This window comes from Nuphar pumila, chromosome 1 (assembly GCF_984573655.1).
Source record: "Nuphar pumila chromosome 1, dmNupPumi1.hap1.1, whole genome shotgun sequence".
NCBI lineage: Eukaryota > Viridiplantae > Streptophyta > Magnoliopsida > Nymphaeales > Nymphaeaceae > Nuphar > Nuphar pumila.
Window position 1 is genome coordinate 11,742,443 of NC_143249.1, and position 19,466 is coordinate 11,761,908.

A 19,466-nucleotide genomic window follows, 5' to 3' on the forward strand; every position below is an offset into this window, starting at 1 on the left:
CAAGGCGATTCTTTTGACAACGCAAAAGATGAATTCTTTCGACAACGCGAAAGATGGAAAAAGGCGATCCAAAGGAACAAGGCGATTCTTTCAACAACGCGAAAGATGATAAGGCGATCCAAAGGAGCAAGGAGATTCTTTTGACAACGCAAAAGATGAATTCTTTTGACAACGCGAAAGATGACAAGGCGATCCAGAGGAGCAAGGCGATTCTTTCAACACGCGAAAGATGACAAGGCGATCCAAAGGAGTAAGGCGATTCTTTTGACAACGCAAAAGATGAATTCTTTCGACAACGCGAAAGATAACAAAGGCGATCCTTTCACAGAAAAGGCTAATCTTTCAACAACGCGAAAGATGAATAAAGGTTACTCTCTCAAGGAGGTAAAAGGTGATATCAGGATGTGTCAAGATGGACATCGAGCTCTTCACTTCATGTCAAGATAGTAAGAAAATATTGCCAAAATGTTAAAAATTGTTTGTTGATTCAAAATGCTTGAAATTGATGTATATTGGTATGAAAATCTTTCCTCTTTTCTACCTGAAGTATTACCTTCGACTGTGCTTAACTCCGTAGAATCAAGATTCGAATTCAAATTGCTTGCAATTGGCTTTCTTTCAAAGAAGCTATCAATTTCCTTGATATGAGCAGAAAAGAGAGTATTCTTGATATTGTGAGAGCAATTGGTGAAAGAATATTGATAATAGAATTTCACAAAATTAAAGAAGATTCGTTGGCAAATTTGGCAGTCTGATATCCTGGGATTCTTTTCTCATGATGATCTTTCTGCCCACTTTTTTTCTTTATTGGCAGAATTAGAGCTCTCTTGGGCTTTTGGGGATTTTATTACATCATCCTTCATTTTGGAGATGTCCTGACTTTTCTCTCTTTTTTTTTTGGAAGGGTACGTCACAAACTCCTTCATCTTGGAGATGTTCCGATCCTTCTTTTTCTCTCAGGGATTATATCGACGGTTATTGACTCATTGGTTGAAAATCTCTTGATGATAGCGGAAATTAAATATCCTTTAGGGTTTGTCGGGAGGCTTATCGCAGTCGCCTTCATCTTGACGGTGCTCTGAACTTTCCCTGGAAGGATCCGTCACAAACTCCTTCATCTTGGAGATGATCCAAATCTTCTTTGGCCCCGGGGGTCTACTCGCCTAATTTGCCTTCATCTTGACGACAGTTGAGAGATCCCTTTTGCAGATATTTAATTGCAGCTTTAGGTGATTGAGGAGATATAGGGATTGAATGGATTTTTCTGTATCACCCAGGATATTTCGACTGCTTTATTTTCCAAGAATGATCTTTAAAAATGTGCCATTGACTGCGATCAATACCGATCACTTATGGCTTTGCAACAACATTGAATTTCCTTTTGCTGGCCATATCGAGGATTTATTCTTCATCCTTTTGGTTGGCCAATAGAAAGAATTTGAATTTTGAATTCTTTTTCACAAAAGCTTTGACCTTTCGAAAATAATATTGAAGGTATTCTGAGGTAATGTTTTTGTGCAATAAAAATTTTGAAATCAACAAATATTTAATGGCAAATTGGCAAAATGTTCTTGAAATCCTTGGTGAAAGAAATTGCTTGAGGTCTAATTGACACATCCATGACCAAATTGAGTCCTGAAAATACTTTAGTAAGAGATCAACTTGAAAGTTAGGTTTTGTTTTGATTTACCAGCTCGAAAGCAGGATTTGTTTTGTTTTACCAGCTCAAAAGCAGGATTTGGTTTGACCGATCAGCTCAAAAGCAAGATTTGATGACCGACCAGCTCGAAAGCAGAATTTGTTTTATTTTACCATCTCGAAAGCAAGATTTGGTTTGACCGACCAGCTCGAAAGCAGGATTTGATGATTGACCAGCTCGAAAGCAGGATTTGTTGACCGACCAGCTCGAAAGCAGGATTTGTTGACCAACCAGTTCGAAAGCAGGATTTGATGACCGACCAGCTCGAAAGCAAGATTTGATGATCGACCAGCTCGAAAGCAGGATTTGTTGACCGACCAGCTCGAAAGCAGGATTTGTTGACCGACCAGCTCAAAAGCAGGATTTTTTTTATTTAAAAATGATTGACATTAATGAAATTGTAACCCGAAGGCTTGGAAAGTGATAGATATTGACAAAGTTGTAAACCGAAGGCAGGAGAATGATTGATGTTGGTAAGATTGTAACCCGAAGGCTTGAATTGAGAATCTGATAGAGTGGACGGCCCAGAGGCCTGATTGATCAAATTGGATAACCCGAAGGTCAAGATTTGAGAATTACATGACCCGAAGGTCGAAATTGGGAGTCAAATGACACAAGGGGTCGAAATGGGAAATCAAAGGTTGAGATTGAAGGATTAAATAACCTGAAGGTCGAAATTGAGGATTTGAATGACCCGAAGGTCAAAATTAGAAATTGAGTGACCCGAAGGTTGAAATAGAGAATTGGGTGACCCGAATGTCAAAATTGGAAATTGGAAATTGGAAATTGGAAATTGGAAATTGAAAATTGGAAATTGGAAATTGGAAATTGGAAATTGGAAATTGGAAATTGGAAATTGGAAATTGGAAATTGGAAATTGGAAATTTAAAATTTGGTATTTGAAATTGGAAATTGGAAATTGGAAATTGGAAATTGGAAATTGATTGACCCGAAAGTCGAAATTGGAAATTTGGAAATTGGGTGGCCCGAGGGCCGAAATTAGAATTTGGAACTTTGAAATTTGAAATTTGATATTTGATATTTGAAATTGGATTTGGAAGAAGATTCGAGTCAGAACTCTAATCTTCTAGACCAATTTTAGGAAAAGAAAACTCGGGTCGGAACTCGAATCTTCGAAGGAAAACTAGATCAATTGGAATGAAAGAAAATTCGAGTCGAAACTCGAATCCTGAAGGAAAACTAAACCGGTCAGAAGGAAAGAAAATTCGAGTCGAAACTCGAATCCCAAAGGAAAACTAGACTAATTAGAAGGAAAGAAAATTCGAGTCGGAACTCGAATCCCGATGGAAAACTAGACCGGTTAGAAGGAAAGAAAATTTGAGTCGGAACTCGAATCCCGAAGGAAAACTAGACTAGCATGGATTAGGTTTAAAAACATTAACCAGTAAACCAGATTTAGAAAGTTTGACCAATAAAAATTGGATTTTGAAAGTCCGACCAATAACAATTAGATTTTGAAAGATGTACCAGTGTGAATGCTGGATTTTGGAAATGAACCAGTATAGGTACTGGATTTTAAAAATGGATTAGTACGAATACTATTTTTCGAAGAATTACCAGCACGAACACTGGATTTTGAATATTTACCAACACAAACACTGGATTTAGAAAATTTTACCAGCACGAACCCTGGTTTTTGAAAATCTTACCAGCACGAACACTGGATTTTGAAAATTTACCAGCACGAACACTAGATTTAGAAAATTTTACCAGCATAAACGCTGGTTTTTTGAAAATTTTACCAGCACGAATACTGGATTTTTGAAAATTTTACCAGCACGAACACTGGTTTTTGAAAATCTTACCAGCACGAACACTGGATTTTGAAAATTTACCCAACTGATTCTGATGAGAGATTTTCAATTTTCATTCTCACGATGACTTAGACAACTGTCGGGGTCTCAGGATTTATCCCTTATCCTGAATGGGTAGTTCAGGTTTATCCCTTAACCTGAAGGGGAAATTCAGGTTTATCCCTTAACCTGAAGGGGATGTTCAGGTTTATCCCTTAACCTGAAGGGGAAAATGAAAATGGTACATATGGATGCAAATGAATGCGAATGAATGCATGCAAATGCAAATGAATGCAAATGTATGTAAATGAATGCAAATGCATGCAAAATGAGAGATTTATTTGACCCTGCCTGCATACAGGATGTTTTGAAGACAATTTTCAAAATAATGCCCCAGTATAACTGGGGAGTGAGAAGTTGGATGAAAGGATAAGTAATTGATATTTGAAGAATACTTCCTGACTTTTGATTGATTCCGGAGAGACTCTGAAAAATATCACTTCTCGCAGAAGGACATGGTGCAGAGAAGGAGAAATTGATAATTTTATTGATGCATTGAAGGAAAATGACAAATCAAGGAAAGATAGACAGGATTACATCATCCTTTGAAGGCAAAATGAGAAATGGGAAAATGCTAGCATCGTCGGCTTTTTGAGTAATCGAGGAAAGATGGCTAGTCCTTCTTTTTATCTTCAACGAGGATATTCTTATCAATGCAATCTTGAATAATGTTCTTGAAGACAAAACAGTGGTCAGTATCGTGTCCTACTGCCCGATGGAATTTGCAGAATTGGTCCATGAACCTTCCCATGATCATGGGGGGATCTGTGGCTCTTGGAAGCTTTACCATTTCTTTGGTCAACATATATTCAAGGATTTCATCGAGAGGTTGCTCAAGAGGAGTAAACTGACGATCGTCACCCCAACCATCCTGTTTTATCTTTTCTTTCTGCTGACTCAATTTTTCATTCTTCTTTGAAGACTTTTCTTTCTGACCTGCATGATTGCTCTTGCTATTTTTGTGGCCACTGCGGCCGACATTGGCAAAGAAGATGAAATTTTCCTTCTTCTTTGAATCTTGATTATTCTTGACAAGGGTGATGCCATCATAGACCCCATTCTCTATTCCCATCTCGAGCCACTCGGCCCGTTTAGTAAGCTCAATAAAAGATTTGGAGGGTGAGGTGGAGATAAGACCTCTCAAAGGTTGTGAGAAATTGTTTAGAATAATCTGGAGTGCGTGCTCCTCTAAGATGGGATTTCTCATTTTATTGCAAGTGCCCCTCCATCTGCGGATGAAGTTTCTGGCTTTCTCATTATCTCTTTGCTTTGTATTATAGAGATGGTTTAGCGTTGGCGACGCTTTGGTGTTTAAAAGGAATCGTTCAATGAACAGATTAACCACTTTATCAAATTCCTTCAATTCGATGGGATTGATATGCTCTGAGTACCATTTAGCGGCGGTGCCCTCCAGACTGTGAGGAAAACATCTGAACAAAGCACGATTGTCTCTCTTGAATCGATTGCACTCGGCAAAGAACATAGACAGGTGAGCCTTGGGATCGCCTGTCCCATCAAATTTGACAAATTTACGGGGGAGATCTTCTAGGCTGTCATCCCCATCTAAACCATCATAGAAATCTTCGCTTATAAAAATCCTTTTGCCCTTGTCGCGGGCTTGCAGATCCTTAACCATTTTGACCACATCTTTGAGTTGCGACTGGTCAGAGTTATTAGCAAAATGATCTTTTAGCTTATTGTCTGACCCCTGCCCCTGTGTCATCTTCTGAAAAGCTTGCTGAGCCTCACACTCTTCATCGGTGCCACCTCCTGATTCTGCTTCATCAGATGTATCCTCATGTTGGATACACTTCTTGGATATCTTCAGTTGTTTCTTTAATGTTCGGCCCTTGATCTTTTTCTTGGTAGGAATCTTGTCAGAACTGTCCCCTGTTTGATCTGCCATTATCTTATTCAACATCTTTCGAAACATGGCATATATCTGAGGATCGATATCATCATTGGCTTGTTGACTTTGGTTCCTAGCAGATCGCGGAGAATCCATCTCTTGCTCGCTGCTACTGTTAGGGTACTGAAGCAACACTATTTTCTTCTTGGATCTGGTCTGAACCATTCCACGATGCTGAAATTCTCTGTAAGACAAATAGGATGATTAGAATGATAGAAAATTCTTGAAGGCAATGACTTGGAGAATAGAATGAAAATAATGGATGAAGATCTGAAATTGGGTTGACAGTTTGAAGGATATCCCTTTACCAGGGATGGGATTATTGCTGGGATTGCGACAATTGCATTGTTATTCCATGAGAGGAAATAAACAACCGAGATATGTCTTGTTACCTAGGCGAGGCCGTCAACCATGAAGAAAAAGACATTTTTAAATGAATATAACAAAGTAATGCATAATTGGTAATGAGCTTCCCTACGAACTTGGGAGGTTATCTGAGAAGGAAGATTTTTTTCAGGGAAAAGCATTCATCCCAAAGGGCATATTGCAGGAGAGTTCAGAAAATAACATTATGAAGAAAATGACCTCCAAATATAAGGAAAGTTGATGATTTTATTGATGTCTTGGAGGAAGGATGAAAAATTTAAAGAAAGCAACTGGAGACTACATTTATTCAGAGAAGCAAAAAGCAGAAATGATGGAAATGAGAAAGCATTGGCATTTGTCGTCTTCATGAATGATCAAGGAAAGGCTCGGTCAGAACGGCCGACTGGTCTTCCTCTTTAATAGGGAGATTCTTGTCAACGCAGTCTTGAACGATATTTTTGAAGATGAAGCATCGCTCAGTATCATGCCCTGTAGCTCGGTGGAATTTGCAGAAGCGATCTTTCCATTTCCCTAGGGCGACCGGAGGATTAGCAATTCTTGGAAGTTTAACCATTCCTTTGCTCAGCATGTATTCAAGGACCTCTTCGAGGGGCTGATCTAGAGGGGTAAATTCGCGATCGTAACCCCAACCGTCATGTTTTGGCCTCTTTTGACTGCTTGCTTTCTGCTGGGAGCGGGATTGAAGGGGTTTGGCTAGGACAGCCGGTTGGTCTACTATTTTGCTTTCCCCTAAAATATTCTTATCAACATGATCCTGAACGATATTCTTGAAGACAAAACAATTTTCTGTATCGTGTCCTATTGCACGGTGAAACTTGCAAAATTGCTCTTTGAATCTGCCCATGATTGACGGAGGATCAACGACTCTTGGTAAATGGACCATGCCTTTTGCAAGCAAATTTTCTAAAATAGTCTCGAGCTTCTGATCCAGAGGGGTGAACTTTCGATCAGCACTCCAGTCTTTGTGTTTTGGTTTTTCTTTCTCCTTCCCTTTATGCTGGGTACTGGACTGGAGAGGTTGATCATTCCGCTTGGCTGGTTCCTTTCTGGTGCTTGACTCGGGTAGCTCTAATAGCATCTTTGTCATCATTTTTTGAAACATTCTGTACATGACTGGATCAATCTCATCTTCACTTGTCTTGTCCTGCTTCTTGACTGGCCTCGAAGAACTCATCTTTTCGATACTGCTTGGTGTTGTTCTCTTTCCCGACCTTGTTTGAACTATAGTGAAATGCCAATACTTTCTGCAGAATAAAGGAATAGTTTAGACTGAAGGATTTTTGGGAAAAATAGAGATGATGAAGGAGATGTCTAAGGACTTGGAAAGAGACAAAAATTCTGAATAGAATTTGGAAGACATATATGAAGAAGAGAAGTTTGACAAGATTTGAACATTTGAAAAATTGCAGGCAGGATCAAAATAAGGTTAGAAATTCGAAGTCCAGAGGAAAGGTAGGAAAAGGAAAATCGCCTGGACTTTTGAGGAAAAATATGAGGTTTTGAAAATCGTCCAGGGTTTTTGATAAAATTGTTGAAGAAAAATAGATGAAATTTGTAAAAGGAAAATAAAAGAGAATTGAGAAATAAAAGAAGAATGCATTTAATCACATCCTACACAAACAATTATGCACATACAACATTCCCTAAGAAGCTGACTCTAAATGCATCAATTTTGAAAGATCTGTAGGACCCTAATCTTGACTCTAGGCTCAGATCATCTGTGTCCAACCATGCTATGCCGATATACTCGAACCGAGGCTCGATGTACGTGGCATAAAAATTCATCTCCGGTTCTAGGCTTGTGTTTTCCCAACATCCTTGAGCGCCTGCCGATATACGTTGGACTATGGCCCTTGGTACGTGGCAGGGGGGCGTTAGCCCAAATAAGTGGCCCAGTTGTGAGGCTCTGTCCCGAACTATGGTTCTGGAAGAGAGCCCAGCAACGTGAAGACCGGGTAGACATAGGTGGGGTGGTTTTTGAAATATGATCACATGCAGACAAACAGAGGGTTCTAAATCCTAAAGAGATAGAATTTTGAAATTTTTTGAAGAATCAAACATTGTTTTCATACAAGTCCTAGATTGAGGAGTGTTGTATTTCAGACCTAAATCTATGTGAGCGTGCATAATTCTCCTCAATATGGTCCTACCAAACCATGCCTAGTCTACATGCAATCCATGTCAGCTGGGTTCAAGTCTAGGCTCCTAGGTTCACATGATATTAGAAAATAAAGCTGACATTTTGTAGAACAGGATTTTGATAATTGAACTAAGTCAAAGCACAAAATTGATCAGACGAAAACAGGTCCCATCACGGTCGCCAAAACTGTTATCATCGCAAAAATTTTTTTCCTCCCTTGCGAGAGAGAAACGAATTTCGCGAGTCAAACTCGACCAAAGTTTTGAAAATGGTTTTAAAAATTACTCGCCTCCGTTTTGAAAATTTGCGGGAAAATTCCATGGAATGGGATCCGCCTGTCGGTACGAGGTTCAACCGTTCCTGGCGCCTTTACCAGGGGTAATTGAACCAAGGACCAATTATGTGCTTTAACTTGACTCAAATATCTAAATTATGCTCTATTTTTCCTAGAATGCACAAAGAATCAGGCTTGTGCTATGGAATTTTGAAAATTGCAAGTTTGAGAAAATATGATGTTTACTTTGGAAAATTGAAATGCATTCAGAATAGGACTGGAAAATGCTTGAAAATGGAATTTCTGGGAAAATCATTGAATTCTATTGGAAATCAGAAATTTGCATTGGAAAGTGATTTCTCAGGAAAATTTGAACTTTAGAAAATCGATTTTGAGATTTGGAATTGCTTTTCTGAGAAAATGGATTTGAGGATTCTGAGAAAATCTAAGAAATTCATTGGAAAATGACTTTTGAAATGGAAAATGAATTCTTAGGAAAACTGGAAAATATGAGAAAATCGATTTCTGAAAACTTGGGATTTTGAAATTTGAGAATTTTAAAGCATAGGAAAATCTTGATTTGAACTTGGGAAATGCTTTGAAATGTCATTTGAAAACTTAGGATTTTGAGAAAATCAGATCCTGAGAAAGACTTGGAAATTCTTGAGAAAACTGAATTTTTTTCTTTTTGAAATTGAAATTGGAAAATGAATTTGAAAATAATGCAATTTGAATGATGTAAATGAATGAATATGAATTTGAAAAGGGAATTTCATTGGGGAATTGGGAAATCTTTTTGAAACTTTGAGAAATGCAGTGCATTTTTGAAGTTAGCCTAAGAGTGTAGGCTGAATGTGGCTAATATGAAGATCATAAATCTTGGTTTTCTTCGTATTCTGACTATGGCCATAAATACGAATCCCACCGAGTTTATAAACTCCATAAGAGCTTGTGCATATGCCATTCGTGTAAACCATAGTGAATTTGAAATAATGTGCATGGATCATACATCACATATTGAAATTTGCATAAATTAAACTATATGCAATACAGCCCTATTCTAAGCAGAAAAGTAACTCTTATTCCAAATTATTACATTTGAGGTTACATTGAATTGAAATAAAAAAAATAAAAGCTAAGTCTTCTTCTTGAATGTTTCTGCAAAACTAGAAAACAAGGTTAGCACAAAAATGTAGGTTTTTCTGAATTTATCCAAAAATATGGGAAATTATCGGATATTATTCAGATATAAACCCAAATTCATACCCCCTTTGATATAAACATGATAAATAATGAATAAATTTCGAAAATAAACTTGAAAATTCGAAATTGGGGTCAAAATGACCAAAATACCCCTGATGACCTTGAAATCAGGGTTTTCTGAAAGAATTATTGTAAATTTTGGAATTTTGAAAATCAAATGAAATAAATCAAACATAATATGATAATATATGATGATATGCATGAAAGTTTGGAGAATTATAAATTGAAATTTCGAAATTTAGGTCAAAATGACCAAAATACCCCCAATAACAAGACTATGGCCTTGAAACCAGGGTTTTCTGAAATAAATTTTGTAAAATTGAAAAATATGAAATGAAAATGATATTGAAATTAACCCTAATATGATTCTACATGCTTATGTACATGATAAAAACCCTAAAATGGCGAAAATATCATAAAACATCGAATTTAATCTGATTTTCGCCTGATTTTCGCTTCTAAATTTAAAGATAAACTAACACATGGAGCAAATGAACTTGGAATTAAACCAAATTTGGCATGGACACCTAAAATAACCCTAAAAACAGAATGTAACTCGAAAATCTAATTTTTTTGTATTTTTAAATATGGAAATTCAAATAAAAATCCTAATTTTCGTGATTTTTGCCTAAAATGTTGATTCTAAAGGAGATTTAGGATATCAAACTTCCATAAAAATTTCCCAAATTTTATGGGGTGACAGAGAACAGTAGGGAAAGGATTTTTGTCTTTTACACTTTCTGCTTTTGACCTATGGTCGGAGCTGTACCACTCCGGCAAGTCGGATCGAAATCCGGCGACTCTAGTAAATGAATGAAACAGACAGGTTTTAGTAGAAAATGTGGGAAAAATGGCAGACAGATGGGAAAATGGCTGAAATTGTGAGAAACTGTCCCTGACAAACAGAGGAAGATTTGATATTTTGACACTATTAGGATTCGGGTTACGGTTTGGAAAAGGCCACACTGTTATCAGAGACCTAAATCTCTGGAATTCTTGGACATTGGATCTGTTAGACAGAAAACGAAAATCCGGAAAAAATAATGAAATAGATCAAAAAATTCCCAAATTTTGGGAAATGACAGGAAATTATGTTAGAAACAACTTTCATATTGGAAGTTTTTGCAGACGGGCTACAGATTGGGTGGACTTGATGAATTAGGGTCTGTCTATACCCTGACGAAAGAAAATCGATATTTTCTCAGGGGTCTGAGAAATCCGATTTTTTACAGAGGTCAAAACTGTCAGGAAAATCCTCAAAATTTCCAGATCATAAGTAGATTCAATTATAAATCCAATGTGATTTTTTGAGAACAATCCGGATCTCCCACGAGGGTGATTTCATGGGTTTTTGCTTGCTAAAAGGAATTCTGGAAATTCCAAAAGGAGAAAATCCAGTTTTGGAGTTTGATCTTCAAAATGGGTTTACAGCTATCAAATTAATCTGTATTTTTCACGTGAAATCTCAAACATATAAGTACATCTATCACGAAAAACTCAGAAATTTTAAACAAAAATTTAAGCATGAAATCCTAATTGGACTGCGTGCATAATATCAATATCTAACACTATCTAATAACATTTCAATGAGACTAATGAAACGAATGTGAGATCATGTGATAAGATTAAATGCCATGTTTAAACATAAAAAATCACATCAAACTAAATCAAAATACACAAGGGGATATGATCCATTTTTTTTTTTATTGGCCCTTGAATCGAGGGACCCGATCCATCCATTGGACGGATCACCTCGTTTACGCGACCCTAACCTAAAAGACCATGAATCCAGAATAAAATACCACGATGGAACCAGTTCATGTTTTGGTAAGAAAGAAAATTTTTGTGATAATCTCATAATATTAAACAGCATAAAGAAAGGAGATCATGGATTTAATTTGGCGAACAATGCTGAAATAGTAGATCTTACCTTGGCACCTTGATGGAATAGTTGCAGCCAGGGAGATGGTTGAAGCAAAGTAGAGGATGGTGCTGGAGGTGCTGCAGACCTGCTGGGGATGGCGGGCTGGTGGCGGAAGCTGCTTCACCGTGGGTCGGCTGTAGCTCCTTGTGGTGGCTGTTAGACTGTTGAACCGGTGAAGGCAAGGAGGCTGGGATCAAAGGAAAGGCAAGAGGAAGTGGCTGTCGGCTGATGCTTCAAGGTGGAGCAATGGCTGCCACAAAGAGAGAAGTTGCTGTGGAGCTGTTGGCTGGATGAAGATGCAGCAAGGAGGGCTGCTCTTGATGTGTTGAGGATGGCTGAAACAATGGAGCTGGACGTCCAAGGGAGTTGCTGGTGATGTTGTGGCTGGACCAATGGTGAGGATTTGCTGCAACTTGATGAGGTAGCTGCTTCAACGTTGGAGGAGAGGAGCTGCTATGTTGTGGAGCTGTAATGGCTGGGACCTGTTGGCTGGGTGTGCAAGAGAAGGAGGATGTTGGAGAGAGAGACAAAGAGAGAGAGAGAGAGACGTTCAATGGGGAGCAGCCGTGTAAAGCCTCCTTTTTCCTTTCTTTCTTTTTTTTGGTCCTCTTAACTTAGGTCTTAATTCATTTTCAACTTAGGGTTTAATGAGAAAGGAATGAGAGGGAAAGAAGGGTTTAGGTGAGATGGGTTGGAGAATAGGGAAAGGAAGGAAGGGAAGAAGGAAAGAAAGGAAGAAAAGGAAGGAAGAAGGGAAAGAAGAAAGGAAAGAAAAGAAAGAAGAATGAAAGGAAGGGAAGAAAGAAAATGAAGGAAGAAGGAAATGGGGCTGGAGGCTTGGGTGACCACCTTGTGGGTCCCACCTCATCTCTAAAATAAAAAAAAAAAAAAAAAATAAAAATCAATAAAAACAAAACAAACAAATAAAAAGAAACATTTTTTTAATAAAGTAGAAATGTAAATGAATGGGCCATCTCAGAGCGGGTCCAAATTTTGATTTTGAAATTCATTTTGACGATTAGAGGGGTAAAATAGTTTTTTCAGAAAATTTCCAAACAAAATGAGCTATTTTTGGCAGTTTTTGAAACGATCTCGGATTTTGAAGTTCAATACCTCGTTCCGAAGCAAATCCAGTGTAGAATTTGAAAATTTAATTTTGAAAGAAATCTAGATTGTTTTTCTCAAGAAAATACTTCCAAATTTATTTTCAGACGAAACGAGCTATTTTTGGCAATTTTTGAAACGAGCTCGGATTTTGAAGTTCAATACCTCGTTGTGAAGCAAATCCAGTGTAGAATTCAAAATTTTGAGTTTGAAATAAATCCAGATTATTTTTCTTGAGAAAATATTTTCAAATTTAGACTCCCGTGGGTAAAAATGTCAATTTTGAAAACCCGGGGTTTGAAATTGATTTCTGAAAACTTTTAAAACTCAATCTGGATTGAAATTTATAAAATTGGAGTTCTGGACTTCGAAAATGAAATGAAATGTTATGAAATGCTAAGAAATGTTATGAAATGCTAAGAAATGACATGCGAAATGCAGACACTGAATGAATAATTTTAGATGTTAGACCTCGATTGGCAGCTGTACCCGTTTAAAAAAACATTAAAACTGATAAAATTTGCAAAATATCTCAAGAAATGGTTTTCGGGACTCTACTGGGTCAGAGTGACACTGAAAATTGGGGTTCGAGCTGGATTGAACTGAGATGAGCTAGATTGAGCTGAGTTTTAGAGTTTCAGAACTCAAATGAACTGACAATGATACTGACTCAACTGACCTTTCCGACTGAATTTTCAAGAAAAACTGCCATTTTTAGAGAAATGGTACGGAATGATCACTGGAATGAAGTGAATTACGAACCTGAACTGGGTTTGAGTTGAAACAAAGGTCAGTAATACTGAGATGAACTAAAATCGAGGCTCAAACACTAGCTCAACTGACTGAACTCAACTCAATTTCAGCTGAAAGAGCTGAAATTGACTAAAATGGGCTCCTGGACACTTAGAAATGGTTTTGAACTGAAACTGGAGCGCTTGAACTCCTGGTGAGCTCAAGTTAGACTCTAAGGAATATGACTGACTGTAAATGACTGACTCAGAGACAATTAGCTTGGATTTGGGTGAGAAATGAGCTCGTTTATGAAGAAATGAGCTCGTTTCTGAAGAAATGATCCCATTTTAGCAGGAATGGTCAGAAATGAAAATAACCTTCTCACTGTGAGCTCGGGTGAGCTTGAAATGATTGGTATTCTAACTGTTCTGAACTGGCCAACGAGCTTGGTTGACTCCAACTGACTGGGGTCTGGGATGACCTAGGGGTAAAATGGTAATTTTCCTAATGAAAATGGGTAAAATGGTGATTTTCTGAAACTGACTCGGGGTTTGACTCCTACACTGACCTAACAGGGTTGGCACTGCATGAGGAGGGTTGTTTGAGAATGGATGTGGAAAATTTGGGGTGTTTACAGTGACCATCTCAGAAGAGAACGTTCGGGGGTATATTATTCAAGAGTATTTTATTAACCCGAACATTCTAACTGAGACTGAATCCCCAAAAGAGCGACCAATAGCCGGGAGAATCTCCCAATGGCTCAACTCAAGACAGGATGCATCCCTAACTTCTGCAGAAGACATGAAACTACCACCTAGGACACATAGGTAGTCCTGGTCCCTAACTCCGAGGACGGGGACCAACGAGTTGCTTCACGCTCGAAACACAATACAAGTCCTCGAAGTTTTGTACCACCTACCCTCTCCAAGGTAAGCCTCAAAAACTGGTTTCATTGTTTAATTACTGTTCCGAAGTTCAGAACATTTCCCAACTTCCTTCTACTGCCATAGCAGTAGATCCCAACCTTAGTCATTTTACCAAGATGTATAAACCATCCATATTTTTTTTTCCATATCGATTTCTTAATCCCACCCAGAGTGCTCCGGGGCCTTTAAACCAGTCAAGCACACAATAACTGCAATTAAGTTTTCATCACTCTTATTGCCATAGCACACAAACTCATAGCCAAATACCCACATCGGGTAACTCATTCATATTACCCTCTTAGGCAAAGCACATATCCATATATCACTAAATACACCATCATATGTGTGAAACCAATATAACAACCCCATTCCTCAACACAGGTAACAGGTTGCATACAAGCAATTCAAATTATATATTTTCAATTCATAATGAACCAAAGAAAAGCAATTCCCATAATCTAAATATATGCAACAAATAGTGTCAATACACATCTCTTTGATACGTCACACTCCTTTTCTACGAAAAGAGATAGAGAATTTATCATAAGATTTGGAAACTATCATTGAATATTAGAACATTTGCAGCTTAACAGGCATAAGCGAATATGCAACTAAATAGGCATTTGAGCATTAAAACTTTGCAACTAATTTTCTGAATGTACGGCTTATCATGCATTTGAAACAGTAAGGCATATGCATCATAACAGGCAACTAGCTTGACATTTGGAAGTATGGAATGCATGCAGCTTCATAAGAAATCGAGGATCATTATAATAAGTATATAGATCATGGGTATCTACATATAAGGAACATTTCTATAGCACAAGCTAGCGGCATGTGCATACGTATGAACCCAACACAGAGTACCATACATGGTATTACATCAAACCCCATCACAGCATTTCCAGCTAGCTACTTTCAGGAAAAATATAACCCAAGTACTTTGTTGTTACTATCATACAACACAGAGTCAAACCAACTGATACAACCTTATGCAAAACCCATAGTAAGGCTGCTGTAATCAAGTGAAACCCTCCCTCGCTACAATGAAATCAATCCATGTTATTTTAAATAGATCATTACTGTGAAAAACAGTCATAATAGTGCAATACTAATAGTACTGTGAAAACAAATCATATTATTGCAATGAAATCAATGTGGTGAATATTGTTAACAATGTCTAATCAAAATATAACATGGTACATTAGTCAGAATAAGATATGCTAAACAGGTTATCTATTCAGCATATGACAAGGCCTACAGTGGATGTGAACTGATCTGAATCCTGTAAGACAAATCTAAGAGTGAAGTGACTCATCTGTACCACAATCTTGCAGTCAGGCAGACATGCTAATTACTAAATAAAAACATGAGAGACATAGCATTTCAGGCACAATTTAGACAATTCAGAAGTAACATCAAACTTATTATGTTTACAAAATAACAATAGAAATATTCGGTTAATCAATCAATAAAGCACACGATGCTAAGACATGGTTTACTTATATATTTTTCCACATGAAATCAGGTGCCCAAAACAGAATCTAGACACACAACTTTGTAGATGATATAGAATCCAATGCAAGAATCAAGAAAAACCAATTTGCTCAAGAAGATAAATATGATCCAGATCATGAAAACCCATAGGATCACGAAACAAATCTGATCAAGACAATAAATATGATCAAGGAAACAAATCTGATCAAGAAAACCCATATGATCACAAAACAAATCTGATCAAGACAATAAATATGATCAAGACAACAAATTGGATCAAGAAAATCCATATGATCACATTATCTAAAGTAATCCATACAGACAGACAAGAAAACAATAAATAAGAAAGTGTCATCCAATCACATTATACCATCTGATGATAATTTAAACCAAAACAATGACGTCATCCATGTCGATTCATACATGTACCAAAAACTAGAAAAGGATATAAAACACCATCCAATCGTTTTATTTACTCCAAAGATAATATGCCAGCATAAGTTCCCAAAGAACCTTTGAGACAGTTTCAGGCATAAAAGTGAGGACCACTACAGTGAACTCTCATTATTCAAGCTTCAAACTACATAGAGTGATAATTTCTACCAAACTACCAAGATCCCATCAAGAGAAAAGCACACCCAATAACTCAACTGTCCAACTATAGAACATTAGGTTTACAAAGCAAGGGAAAACTCAGAAAAAGATGAACAGAATCCACATTCGTACTCAGTGGCTGCCGAAATCATACTAATACCCTCTAAACAAAAATCTCAAATACGAAAATCAACTAAGACCCATCCACAAAGTTCATCATTCGTTGTTGGCACAGTTCAAACCGAAACACATGACAACAAGATCGAAGTAACACTCGAAACCCCTTAATGACCGTATGCAAACCCCCTCTATAAAACAAAATTCCGAAACCCCCAAATCGTAGATTTGGGGTTTTCGGACTAGGGTTGATATAACCCCCCCCCCCCCCCCCCCCTTCTTGACTGTAAAGATTTCCCATTCTTGCCAGTCAAGATTTCTCTTTCTTGACAGTCCAAATCTCCAAATTGAACGATTTGGGTTCTTGGACTCACCAAATCCCTGTTACCACGACCGTAAACCCCGACTCCCAGGATTAGTTGATTTGGGTTTACGCCAACACACACCTAACCCCCTTCCAACTTGTTGTCGCAGCTGCCAGAACCCCAACTTACAGGCTTGGGTTTTCCGGCAGCCCAGAATCGCACCAGGTGTTTAAGGCATGCGAGATCTAAACTTCTTGCCCCTGACCAACCCAATCCCATACAAAATCAGTCAATACGTACAAAGAAAGCACATGATCCTACCCTCTTGGCAGAAGAATGGTTGCTGGCGGCAGGAGATGGTCGGCGCTGCTGCAAGGAGGATGCCGGTGGCGATGGCAGCAAGTGGTCTGGGCTTCCTCCGGCGTGCTCGAAAACGAACGAGAGGAAGAGAGAGATGAGAGCAGAGGGAGACGAAAGAACAATGAGAGGTGAAAGGGGATCTGCCGAAGGGCGAGGTCCTCTTCTCCCCTTAAATCGAGCGAAGGCCCCCTCCCTCTCCGAGAATGGTGGAGAAAATGGGTTGCAGCCTCTCTGTAGCCCTCCCCCATTCTTCCTGTATTGGGCAAGAATCGTGCCCTAGGCACGATTCTTTGTCTTTAAATCTTTTAAGACGCGGTCGGGTCCGGGTCAATAATAGACTATGGATCCACTCTAATGTGGATCCGAGTTGGCAGCCATTTGACAGATCCACATGGATCCACCTGAATTTGGGTAATGGATCCATAAATTGGATCTGGTTGGCTCCAATATGGATCCAAACCCCATTTACCCAAATCTTTTATTATATATTCTTTTCGATCCGGTAATGGATCTTGGACCCAATATGCATAAAACTACTCAAAATTTTGGGTTATTACACGGCCAGACCTGAAATAAGCAGAAAATTAGCATGCTGGTTGATCCATATACATGATTAAAATCATGTATGTGGGTCGGCCAGACCACAAATTACTCATGTACCAGCCTGCTGACTGATCCATGTACATGGGTCGGCCAGACCAAAGATATACATATAACAGCCTGTACAACATACTGGTTGATCCATGTACATGATTAAAATCATGTACATGGGTCCGCCAGACCAAAAAAATATACATATAACAGCCTGTACACCATGCTGACGGCATATATACTTGCGTATGAAACTCGATAATCTGAAACACAAATATTCCGATGCATGAGTATCAACTTGACAAAATTTGAATCTTACACAGGATTTTCGATGCATGAATATTTAATTCATTAGGTCTGAACTACATGCAGATTTTTTGAAGCATGATCAAGAAAAGTCAATAATCAGTAGTACATGTATAACTCTTTCAGATGCATGCTCATATGATCGATGGAACCATATATATATATATATATTTTCAGATGCGTGATCGACAAATCTAAATTGCAAAAATATCTTTAGATACTTGGTTATGAAATTCGACAGATTTGAATGAAAAAATATATTCAGATGCATGTATATGAAACTCAACAAATATGAATCATAACTATATTTCCAGATGCATGTATATGAAACTCAACAAATCTAAAAACAACAAATACATGTTCAGATTTATAACCATCGACTAACCTAGAATATATATATATATATATATATATATATATATATATATATATATTCAGATTTGCGTGAAAATGAGAAAATCGACAATATGAGTTCAGATGCATGGTCTAAAAAAAATCGATATCATATTTTCAGATGCATGATCAAGAAAATCGGCGCATATGTATTCAACATGCATATTTTCAGATTTAGATAAACAAGAGAAAATCAACAATCATAAAGAAATAAACCTATTTATATATATAAAATTGACATTATATATATATATACATATATATTAAAGTCGGATTTTCCCTTTTCCTTTTAATACTTATGCGTAAATTAGTTTATACATGTTCCTTTCCATGCGAATTGAGAGAGAAACCCGTACCTTGTTTCATAGCGTGAAAAAGACTAGAAAATCGATGGATGCTTTGAAAAAATAAATTTTTTCTTCTTTTTCCTCTTCTTTCTTTTTCTCTCTTTTCTTTTTCCTTTTATTTCTTCTCTAAACCCTCACACGATTTTCCTTTATTGTTTTTCTCACCTCTACTCTCTATCTCACTCTCTTTCTACCTCTCTCTCTCTAGAACTCGAGTTCTAGAGAGGGAGAGAGTATTACCCCTTTTTATATTATGTGTATTAGTCTAGAAGGGTGGGTGACGTCCCCTCTAGATCTATCCCCTATGACAGTAGAGTTCTACTATGTGTAGAACTATACACTCTCATCTCGATAACTTTATCTTTTAAAAATTTTATTTAATTTTTATTTAATATTCTAAAGGATATTCTAGGAAGGTGACGCCTCTTCTGGAAAGCTCTTTATGGGGTAATGTTCTACCTCAGGTAGAACTCTACCTTATCTTTACTTTATTTAAAAGTTAGTAGAACTCTACTTCATCCTTATTTTATTTAAAAGTTATTTTTAAAACTTTAAATTCAATTTAGTTTTAAAATTGCCATGGATGGATTTCGGATATATATTTGGATCCGAAATCCAAATCCGTATCCAAATCCAAATGGATTCAACCTGGACTAGATCCTAGTCAACATGGATCCTGGTCTGGGTCTAGATCCATATTAACATTGATCAAACAAAGTGGATC

The 19,466-nt window shown here is 37.5% G+C and overlaps 1 protein-coding gene across 4 annotated transcripts in view; it reads left to right on the forward strand.

The window, feature by feature from the left end:
- DCL4 (dicer-like 4) overlaps positions 1 to 19,466 on the forward strand; it is a 179,954-nt gene that overhangs the window by 94,373 nt on the left and 66,115 nt on the right. The window lies entirely within an intron of this gene.